The sequence below is a fragment of the Theobroma cacao genome, chromosome 10 (genome assembly GCF_000208745.1).
Source record: "Theobroma cacao cultivar B97-61/B2 chromosome 10, Criollo_cocoa_genome_V2, whole genome shotgun sequence".
In the NCBI taxonomy this organism is placed as follows: domain Eukaryota; kingdom Viridiplantae; phylum Streptophyta; class Magnoliopsida; order Malvales; family Malvaceae; genus Theobroma; species Theobroma cacao.
Window position 1 is genome coordinate 20,762,052 of NC_030859.1, and position 11,782 is coordinate 20,773,833.

The window sequence follows — 11,782 nt, forward strand, 5'->3', positions numbered from 1 at the left end:
CCTGCATGGTAGCCAACCTGTCAAACAGTACATTCAGAAAGGACGACAGAAATGCCCCTCCCACGGCCAATGCCACAGCTTCCGAAACCATTTTCTTTTCTTGAGCTAGAAGGATTGCACAAGGAAAAATTAGATTGGAGTAAGACTTTGAGAGTTGTGAGTAACTTGCTGGATATTTCCTTCTTTATTGTGGCGTTGACGTGGTTTCTTTTGTTGGCAATTTCTTGGTTGACTTGATTAATCATTATAGGAAGAAAAGATACTCAAGTGATTTTTATTAGGATTCAAATAATCACGGCTATGTATTTTTTAAAAATTGTTTTAAAATTATATTATTTATATCAATATTATATATATATGTTTTTCTAGAAAAATATTTTTTTAATGTCCAATAAGAATGAAAATCATGAATTGATATTATATTGGTTAGATGTAATTGTGGAAATTATTTATCCATAAAGCCCATAAAAATATGATCATTGGTAATTCTTTTAAATGTAGAGGTAATTGTTGATGGACATTATTACAATTAATGGGTAAATACGGTTTCTTAATTAATTTAAGAAATTAATTAATAATATTAAATTAAATAAAATTCTAACTAAAATATTAGTTAAGAGATGACATAGACTAGGGCTCATAGCCGTAAAGAGAGAACTTTAAATATCTCACGCATATTCTTCTTTCGAGTTTATATATAAGTCTTATTAGACTATGGATCGGATACTTTATATCATGCATAGTATTATTAATATTACAAATTAGTGGAAGGTTGTTGGATAGTTTGTAATATTTGAGAGTCTCATGTTGGAGGATAATTATTCAAAATGTAACTGTATAGATTAAAACATAATTCTTTAAATAAACAGAAGTGTTTCCAACAAACGCAACAATTGAAACACAACAATCATATCTGTTGAAATACAATAGCCACAACTTTTTAGTATTTATAAAAAGAACATACTTCTAAGATAAACTTAAAACATTTAAAAACATTCTGCAATAGGCTTGTTGTATTTTGGAAAGTCCTTGTCTGCAAATCCTAAAAGTAGGCAATAACTCTTTAGAGATTATGTGTTACAACAATCCTTAAGTCCTCTTACTCCTTTTTCTTATACTATTTTTCTAACAATTTTAAATAGATGTTGGCGAAAAAGATGTGTGAGAAAAAAAATACCTTCAAAAGCATTCTACAATAAGCTTGTTATATTTTGGAGACTCCTTGTTTAAAAATTCTAATAATAGGCAACAACTCTTTAAAAACAACACGTCAACATGTCATGTTATTAACTAACAATAATAAGTGATAAGGGCTTATTTAACTCAAAATAAAAATACAAGAACTTAATTGAATGCAATAAAAGTATAAAACCATAATTGATTTTTTTTTTTTAGTGTTCAAGGACTTTTTCAAGTTTTTTTTTTCTTCTTGTTTTTCTTTGACAAAGTATCATATAAGTGTATCTAAACCAAAATAAAAATGATAGGCAAATCTTATGGAAATAATCTGTTAAGACAATTACAATTCTCTAGATTTATTAGGACCTTTTTTGAGTGTATACAACTTTCATTTCACGTTTTTTAAAACTAAACTTATTTATCCCTTCTTTGTAAACATTTTGAATTTTATACAGTTGTTTGATATTTTTCTTTGTATTTTTTATTTGTTTGTGCTTCTTGAAAAAAAATTGTTAATTTCTTTTTTAAATATTTTTGTTAGTAGTTTAAGCTTAATGCAATATATACCAAGAGGAAAGTGAATTGGCATTTAAGAAATATCCTTTGAAAACTAAGTGTATAAATCAAATCTTTTGCAACCAAAAATTTCTTCTTGTGTCAAAAACTAAGTGTGTAATTTTTCTAAAACTAATATACAACAATAAATCACAAAGCATATGTCACGACCCGGCACTCCCTTAGAGCCCGTGACAACCGTCGAGAAGTTTCGGTAATAATTCGTTACCCGGTATGTCAACCGAAACCTCGCAAGGCTCTTGCATCAGTTTTTCACCTCCCTTGTGAGTAATAGTTACTAAATATCGAGTTTTAAGAGAATATAAACTATTTTAGATCGAAAACAATCAAAATAAAATTTTCGCCACACAGGGGTATTTTGGTTACTTTTACCTGAAAATTTCGAAACCTGATAAAAATACAACGTATGGTAGAAAGATATCCATTTTCGATTAAAAACAAATTTTTGTAATCTAAATCATCCATTTGGAGTGAAACGTTGGTTAATTAGACTAAATAAAAATATTCGATAATATATTTCATTTTCTTATAAAATTTTTTTTATAGAACTATGCATAAATAATTTTTATAGCGTAAGAACAAAATAAATTCATACACATAGTGATACAGTAAACTAGGTATTCAAAATTATCCTACAGTGGCATATGGACCCCGAGATAACCAAAAGTGTGCTAGAATGTAGACCTACGATTTCCAAGGAAGTAAGTCCAAAAGAAATTCTTGATGAAATCGACTGCCTACAGACTATCCTGAACCTGAAATGGTTAAAAAAGAAAGGGTGAGTTTTCATAAACTCAGTGAGTAAACAAAGTCCGTCATTAACATCTAAAGCCGAGTAAATGGAGACAGTTAACTTTTCATCATACCATAATCCACAACATTTTGTACTTGTTTCAAATCATATAAAACAACATATTTCATTATAATACATATCACGACTTATGATTTTCTTAAAAACTTGGCTCGTGCCAAAAAAAAAATATTCTCGATAATACCTTGACCGAGGCATGCAACCGAGTCCGTCAAGGTTATTAAGTTAACAACTACTCATAAAAATATAGTTTAGCCATCCCTTGGCGTTGGCAGAGTTCATCTTCAAGTGGTGGTTCGGCGTGAAGTGAACTCTATCGTACCTTAGGAGATATCCTTCGTGCCTCTCATACTAAAGTAAATATAACGGGATTTACCATGCCCCTCTAATATGTTGGTCCACGGAAACCCGCCTACTACAGTGGCTAATTAAATAACCCACCAATCAATAAAATTTTGACGGCATAACGTAGCTAACATAATACTACCCAGCCTGTCAAAGGAGAACAAACAATTTATATATTTCACAACCCAAAAACCCAGCCACATATGTCATCACGTATCAGTTCATAAATCATCAATTCCAACGTAGGTACGTAAACTTAAATATATAGGCAACATCAAAGATTGGTCTCCACATACTCACATTTAAAAAAAAAAACATTATTGAATTATAAAATAAGTCATAAACCTTATTCCTTAAATCGATTATTAGTCATAAAACATAAAATTCATTTAGTTTCAATATTCTTAAAATCATAAAAAAAACGATTGTAAAAATACTCTAGATAGATAAGATGAACAGTGATTACTCACTTTGACGGGAATTTACAACACTCCTATTCTTGATCCTCGGGTGCAATACCTTTGCTCTTATCCGAGGGCTCACCACTTATACATAATGTGCAACAGGAAATTTAATATACTTATGTTAAATCGTCACAAAACTATTCTATGTTCTATATGAATGCATGCAATGAAATGGGAGGTGTTGGCCTATCGCTCACTATACACTATTTAATCGGTCTAAACGTCCAATTTGATTCCAATTAATTTATTGCACTTCCAGTACTCCTCAAAATTCCACACACTTCAATAAAAATCTATTCTAAGTGCAATTACCAAAATATCCCTCATTATGGTGCAAATTGCTAACTAACAGAAGTAAAATTTTTCGGTACCCGTTTTCGATTGTTGGTATTCCTAAGCACCAATTACAATCTAAAGGGCATGAAAAACAACCAAATTCATCATCAAACTTCACCCATAAAATTCGGCCAAGATAGGTTCTATAATGGGCATGTGGATTTCTTGCTTAATTTTCATACTAAATGTTACTAAACACCTAAAAACACTAAGTTACCTTGAAATTCAACTAAATTCATCACCAACTTTCTTTCTCTAAATTTGGCCAGCATATTGCCCCTCATGAAAACTTGAATTTAATTCATGGAAAAGTGGAAAAGAATGCATGGGCAAGATGAATTTCAAGCTTAAGATTAAAAATCTTACCTTTAGTCACCAATTTCTTGAAAATTCACCAAATTTTCCTTACTTTTTCCTCCCTAGGGTTTTTCTTTTCTTTTCTTCTCTTTTCTGCAGGTGCTGGTCGGCCTTGAAATGCTGAGTGGAAGAGTGTGGGCTGGTTTTTAAATGGCAATATAAAAATATTTAATTTTTGACACATGTCACCTTTTTATTGGTCCACTTGTTTTAACTTAATTTTTAAGCCTTTTCTCACCACTACAAATGCTCTAATATTTATCCATAGCATAAAATAATAATAGGTAAAATTCTGGAGCTTGAAAAATGTCATGGTGGTGTAAAATTACAATTTTGCCACTAGAGTGGTAAAATTATCATTTTACCCCTATGTTTCAAAAAATACTGGGATTACAATGTTTTTCACTTCTTAACCTCAAATCATACTCCAATACTCAAATCATACTCTAATAAGTCAAATGGGGCCAAAAAATCTTTTTTAAAAATTTTCATTTTGTCCCCAAGTGGCAAATGACCATTTTGCCCCTAGGTAGTGAAAATTCTGGTTTGACTCCAAATTGATCATCAAACTCCAAATTACCATTTTAAGTCATCCTTGGACTGTGACGCTCTTAATTTCACCTTAAAATTCCTATTTGATCTAGTTTGAGGCTTAAATCAACTTTGTTGTACCTCTAAGTACAATACCTACTTTTGTAAATTTTTCGGGACTCTCCTAGCATGCAATCATGCTATGACCACATGTATGTCTTGACAAGTATTTTATAAAGTCAGGCTTTATAGCATAAGTGTAAATCAAGACACAAGGATTTTATAGTAGTTCGGCTTTCTCTAGTGCCTACATTCACTCTCTTGGAAACCAAGGGATTTCAAATCTACTCAAGGAATGGTTCTTTTTACTGGATCAAACATTAAAACCTCACAATGGCTTTTAAGGGATCAACCAACAACCTTTACAATGTTTTTTTACAAGCTCAACCAAAACATTTTTTACCAAAGAAAGCACAACCTTCAACAATGCCTTTTCAAGAGAGCATGCACAACTCTCAACAAATAGCTTTTTGAGGTTAAGTTAGAACCTTTACAAGAGAAGTACAAAGTATAATAATAATGCCTCTACAAAGGTTGGGTGTTAGAAGTTTTAGATTAAGTGTCAAGAGAAGAAATATCAAATCAAATGAAGTAAATGTAGAACTTTTCAAACTTGGTGGAAGACTAAAATGAAGGCTAGAGAGGAAAGATAAGCTTTGGAGTCTCTCTAGGGTTTGCAAATGTATCTCTAATCTTCTCTTACTTCAAAATAACTTAAGGGCCACCTTTTATAGTTACAATGATGTTTGAAGCTGTTAGACACAAGTTTTAATTAAATCTGGCATTGAAGCTTAAGGGTCGACTACAACGCTCCTAGGGTCAACTATGTTCTTTAAAAATCTCGAATTAGGATTCCATAGTTGAGTATAAGCTTCCTCTACTCGATCCAACTCCTGAGAGTTTGCATTTTTCAAATTTAGACTAAGGCAATCAACTATGGTAGCTTGAGGGTCGACTATGGCTTTGAAAAATCCTCTTTTTTGAGTATTAGATTCCTTAAGGTCGACTATATGGATGACAAGGTCGACTATGGCTTTGAATAACTTCATTTCCACAAGTTATCTACCTCAGGGTCAACTATATTTCCTCAAGGCCAACTATAGCTTTGGGTTCTTCAAGTTTTCCACTCATTTTGCCACTAGGTTGACTTGAGCTTCTCTAGGGATAACTCTTGCCTTGTGTCTTCAAGATTTCTTGACTTTTTGGTGCATCTCTTTGGCTATTTCTTTCTTACCTATTTCATGCAATCAAATATTAATTCAAGACATGTTTGCTTTGTATTTACTTAGTTGAAGTTTGAAAGCTTTTGTGATGTTTTCTAATCATTCATGACTTTTCAAACAATTGTTTGACTTTAGGGGTTAAAAAACATGATTGAGACAATTTTCAATGCCTAACATTAAAACCAAGATATCATATAATTTTTGTCAAATCAAAATATAATATAACTCAAGGTTAACAATTTCAATAGTGAAAAAAAAATGATGATGTCTTAACAATGTTATAATCGGCTAGAATATCCTAGTCTACGCTTAGTGCTACAAACTACCAATCCATGATTTATCGCATTTCCACCACTAAACACAATTACAAAAGACGTGGGAAAAGATAGAGAATAAGTCTAATTGGGTAGGTTGCACCTCGCTATCATGGATAAAAAAAATCCGTTTTAAATATTTTTTCTATAATAAAAAATTATCTATTATGAAAAAATCGATAAACAAAAAAGATGAATATATAATGATTGTTTTAAATTAATGACTTCTTATATTTGGAAATGGTCAAAGTTTGAAGTTTGATTATCTTAATTTCATAAGTTAAATTAAATTGGGAGATGGTGCACCAACCTTCAAATGAAATCAGATTGAAAATGCAAATAATTACGAGGAAGCTAGCTAGGGATTATATATAATGGTATCGAGATGAATTTTGTTTATATACTATTTTAATTCAATAAATTTACTAATTTAAATGATGATTTGGAATCTTATGTACTGCCACAAGCATATGACAGTGATAAATTGATAATGAAATTTAATTAATACAACCGATTGTAACGTGTTTGCCTTAAAAATAATTAAATCATTTGTCAAAGTAGGTGTTGAGCTGCATTGGGTGACTTCCATGCAATTGCATGTTGAAATATCATGGGCATTCTTCAAAAGGCTATATTGAAACCAAAATAATTCTTTCTTTGTGGTAAGGCAAAAAATAATACCATGTTACTAGAATGTAATTGTTTCATCTAATGTGATAAAAGTTTATTATTGGATCATCAAAGAATGAAATTTGCTCCTATTAATTCATGATAACTTATTTAAATATTATAATGCCAATGATTTATATTCTTTGTCCAGTTTTTAGTATATTGCTTAGTTTTCGTGAATGTGTGGTGTTGTGAGGATCTCAAACTTCGGTTACCGTATGAGATTACAGAATTGAAAATATTAGAAAATTAATGACTGAGTTTTCAAGGTAACACCACTACCTTTAATTTAAAATTTCATTTGTTTTCATCGATTATTTAATAAACAACAAAAAATTATAAACAATAAATTTAAAAATTATAATAAAATCAAGTGATTACCTACATTTTATATTGACGAAATCATTTCACTAAACATTTATTGATATATAACAAGATTATCAAAACTTCTACAAAAACTTTCCAGACTTCACAACAACAAAATTGTGCAAGGCTAGCACCTCCCCCTTTAACCACCTTTTTAACATTAACAACTTCCTAAATATTAATTCGGTTATGTAGACCAGCTGCCACAACTCTCATGTCTCCTTGTATCATCTTGGAAGTCAGTGGTGGATTCAAAATTTTGCATGAGAGGTGACTAAAGGTTAATCATGCAAAATCTTAGATTGGGTCCAAAATTTGATGAGGAGAAAAAATTAATCACTTTTGAAATAAAATTAAATCATAACATAAAATTTCATTAATAATTTAAATATAAGTTTTTGGATTCACCAATATAAATAGATATAAAGTAGAAAAAAATTAACATTAGATTTTTACATTAGGCATCGTAAGTTGTGCTCGACATGCTTTCATGCTTTCAAATCCATCAATGACTACATCAGTGTTAATGGTCCTGACCATCTCTTTCTCAATGTAAAAGATAAGTTTGCTAACAAGAAAGTCATCTTTCATCTTTTTATGCAAACCTCATCTTTACAATTTTTATGCCTGAAAATGCATGCTTTGTGGTTACTATAAAAATTGAAAGATTTAAAATAAATCGAACTAAATGATCCAGAAAAGGATATACAACAAATTGTAAGAAAAATCAAAGTAAAAGAATTATACTTTTTAATCAGTTAAACAATGCATCTTTTACTTCATAGGAAGATAGCAGATTAAATACAATAATGTAAAATATTCTAGTAAAGTTATGTTAAGTGCTTAGACTCAAGTCAATTCAAGTTATCTAGGAAAACACATGCTAAAGCCAAATCCTCCAAATTGTGATCGATAACGAACCATGCTTATTATTAGTTGAAGAAACCCATTCTAGCAATGGTAACATAGCCTAACTTCAAGATTATGCTGCAGGCCTTTTGATCAGTCACATTCACCTATAAGGGAATAAAGGTATACCCGTTAAATTAACAATACATAACAATAACTGAACTACATTATCTTTTATTAATTCAAATATTACTATTATAAATGAAATGTAAAAACTAAAATTGAATTGGGATTTGAGAATTAAAGGAAACATTACCTATAAATTATGATAGATTAATACTAAATATTAGAGATTTCAAATTTGTATGAGTTAAAGTATTTATTATAATTTATTTAGTATCTATATGACTTTAAGATTGCCAATAAGTGATGTTGAATTTAAAGGCTATACCTGGTACGTTAGGTTATGTACATATTAAAAAAATTATATTAGATGCGCAATAAAGGATTTACCATTCTCTATTGAAATAATATTTAGGCGATTTTCATAGCATTGTTGGACTTAAAAAATATGGCGGATGTGTTTGTAAAAGGTGTTTTAGAATTATATTATTTATATTAATATTATATATAAGTGTATTTGTAGAAAAATATTTTTTTCAATTTCCAACAAGAATGAAAATGATGAATTGGTATTACATGTATTGGATGTGACAGTGAGAATTATTTATTCATAAAACCCATGAGAATATAGTCATTGTTAATGCTTTTATATGTAGAGGTCATTGTTGATAGACATTATTGCAATTTATGGGTAAATAAGGTTTCTTAATTAATTTAAGAAACTAAATAATAATATTAGATTGAATGAAATTTCCAAGTAAAATAATAGTAATGAGATGACATGGACTAGGGCCCATAGCTGTAAATAGGGACGATCCCATGTATTGTCACAAATTCCACATTAGTAAGAGATGAGATAGGTCTTGGGTATATAAACTGTAATACCCCAACCCAAATTACAAGTACATTAGTATATTTATAAAATTGTAAATTTGACAAATAAGTCCCTTATTCAAATTACTTATAAAATATTTGGGTTTATATTGGAATAGTTTTTATGATAGGGACCTTTTTGCAAATATAGGATATTATCACACGTTTGAAAAAAAAAATGTTTACATTATCTCACTTAAGAGAAGAAGTTAGTAGTTTTATATTATCATATTTAAGTAAAAGTTTAACTCAGTTTTAAAAAGAAAAGTAGTAAGACACATTTAAGAGAAAAAAAATAGTCAAAAAAAGAAAACCATTTTGAAATAACTAATAAGAAGGTAGAAAAAGGAAGAATCTGTTCAAGAAAGCAGTGGATAAGGTACGATTAAGTTTTAATTTAAGAAAATTATATTTTTGCATTGTTCGAAATAAAAATCCCTAAGATTAATTTATGTTTCTTTAACTTCCGTTCAAATTTGGTACTGTTCTGGTAACTTTTTGGTGGCATGATGGGTAGCAATGAAAAGGTCTTGAAAAGATCTTTTAATTGGTTTTGTAGCATCTCGTTTGGCTTTATGATTAGGAAGATATGAATTTTTAAAGTTGACCGAAAACTGGTTTTTAACAGTTTTGACTACTCAAATTTGGATCACCGGAACTCCACATTCTTGTAATGTTTTGAGTCGTTTCTTTGAGGAGTTTTGTTGTATAAAATATGATGTTTAATTTGGTGTCAATGGCTTGTTAAGGGCTTTCTGTGTTAAGAGAATTAAAGCCTTAAAGTAGACTTATTGAATCTGAAAACTCAAAAATTTGGGTATTTCAGTGATGATTTCGTAACTTCTAGCTTCTGAAATGATGATCTTTAATTTTGAAACGAAATTAGGTTTTAAAGTATGATATGTAAGGTTCAATTTAATGCTTATTACACCTCTAGTTTCAACTTAGGTTTAAACTATAAGTGCTTGAAGTAGGCCAAATGGTAAAAAAAATCTATAATTTCAAAAGTTATAAAAATTCATTTTAAATTATTTCAAAAGTTATTCTTGACCCATGTTTGACCTATTTTGCTAGAAAATCTTAGAAATTTAAGCTATTTGAATTTTAGTGAATTTTTAAATGAATAAATATTTATTTGACAAATTATTTTTAAATTGACGTATTTTGGAAAATTTATTAGAAATTTCCAAAAACTAAATTTTGATTTGTATTTAAAGTATTTCCACCTAACCTCATATTGCTATTGATATTTAACTATAATCTATGAGTTTCTAATTTTGAATCAAAATTAGTTTCGGCTAGCGAAAAAGGTGCTACACCCTAAATGCCTTAGGATGATCAGTAGAGTGTCATGGTTCGTTTTAATCAGCTAGCAATGTTAGTTTTTAATTTCGAGTGTTTTGAGTTAATAGGCTTTAAAAGGATTCTGATTCTTTGTCATTTGGTTTTGGTTTAGTGAATTAGGTAAGTAACTAATATCCCTTTGGTGTTTTCACGTCATAAAAATTAGCCTCAATGTGAATTTGTACTTGGTATATGATATTTTGTCCTATGGTTTGTTAAATCAAGTGTGCATGCTAATATATGTTAGTAAATATGATCTCTATGTTGATATTTGGAATATGATTTCAATTTTGTTTTGGAACGTGATTTTTGATCAACATATGCATATATGACTATTTTTGTGAATACTTAGCTTGAAACAATTATGTTTTTGATATGCATGAGATATGTTTTGAGAAAGTGAATACACTATTTTGTGAAATTTGGGTAATCTCAAAAAATATGTTTTTATTTTGTCTACTAGTATGGCTATGTTCTGACCCTACCAATGGGGGTTAAATGTTGACCATGTCAACACGTATTCTGCAATTAGAGATAGATCTCCCAACCACACCACTGCTTACAGAATAGTAGTATTTGTGATATTTGTTCAGTGTAACCAATTATTGCTTTTGATATATTTCTGACCCATGCCACTAAGTTTGATTGTTGTTCTGATTCTGACCCCTACCACTGGGGTTAATTGTGGTTTTATTTTTAACCTATGCCACAAGGGTTAAGTGTAGTCGTAGCATGTTACAGGAGACCAATAAAAATTTGAAATCAATGTAAAATTATGTTTTGTTTGTTATCTGAAAGTTTCAAAATTTTGTTAGCTATGTTATTTGAAGTGAAATTATGTTGACTTTTGTAAACTGAAAATGAAATTTTAAAATATATGTTTTTGAATGAGATTACCTAAAATTCTATTTTGCTACCTGTGTCAAACCCTGCTTTGTAAAAAAATTATAATGTCATTCACATGCTCGATAGAATGTTTGAATATTTAGGAATTTTGAGGAATCGTTAAAAGACGATACTGCCCCTAATGGTATCATTAGTCGATTAAGCCTCGAACTAGTTCAAATAGCAATTTTAAGGTGAAATTAAGAGTTTCACAGTTCAGGGATGACTCAAAACAGTAATTAGGAGTTCGAGGATCAATTCGGAGTCAAACTGAAATTTTCACTATTTAGGGGTAAAATTGTAATTTTTCCACTCGCGGACAAAATTTGAGATTTTGAGAGAATTTAGATCACATTTGACAAATTGGAGAATGGTATGAGTATAAGGGATGAAAAATATGTCTATGGGCAATTTTTCAGTTTTTGGGGTAAAAATGTAATTTTTCACTTTACGGGGGTAAAAGTGTAATTTTTAAAA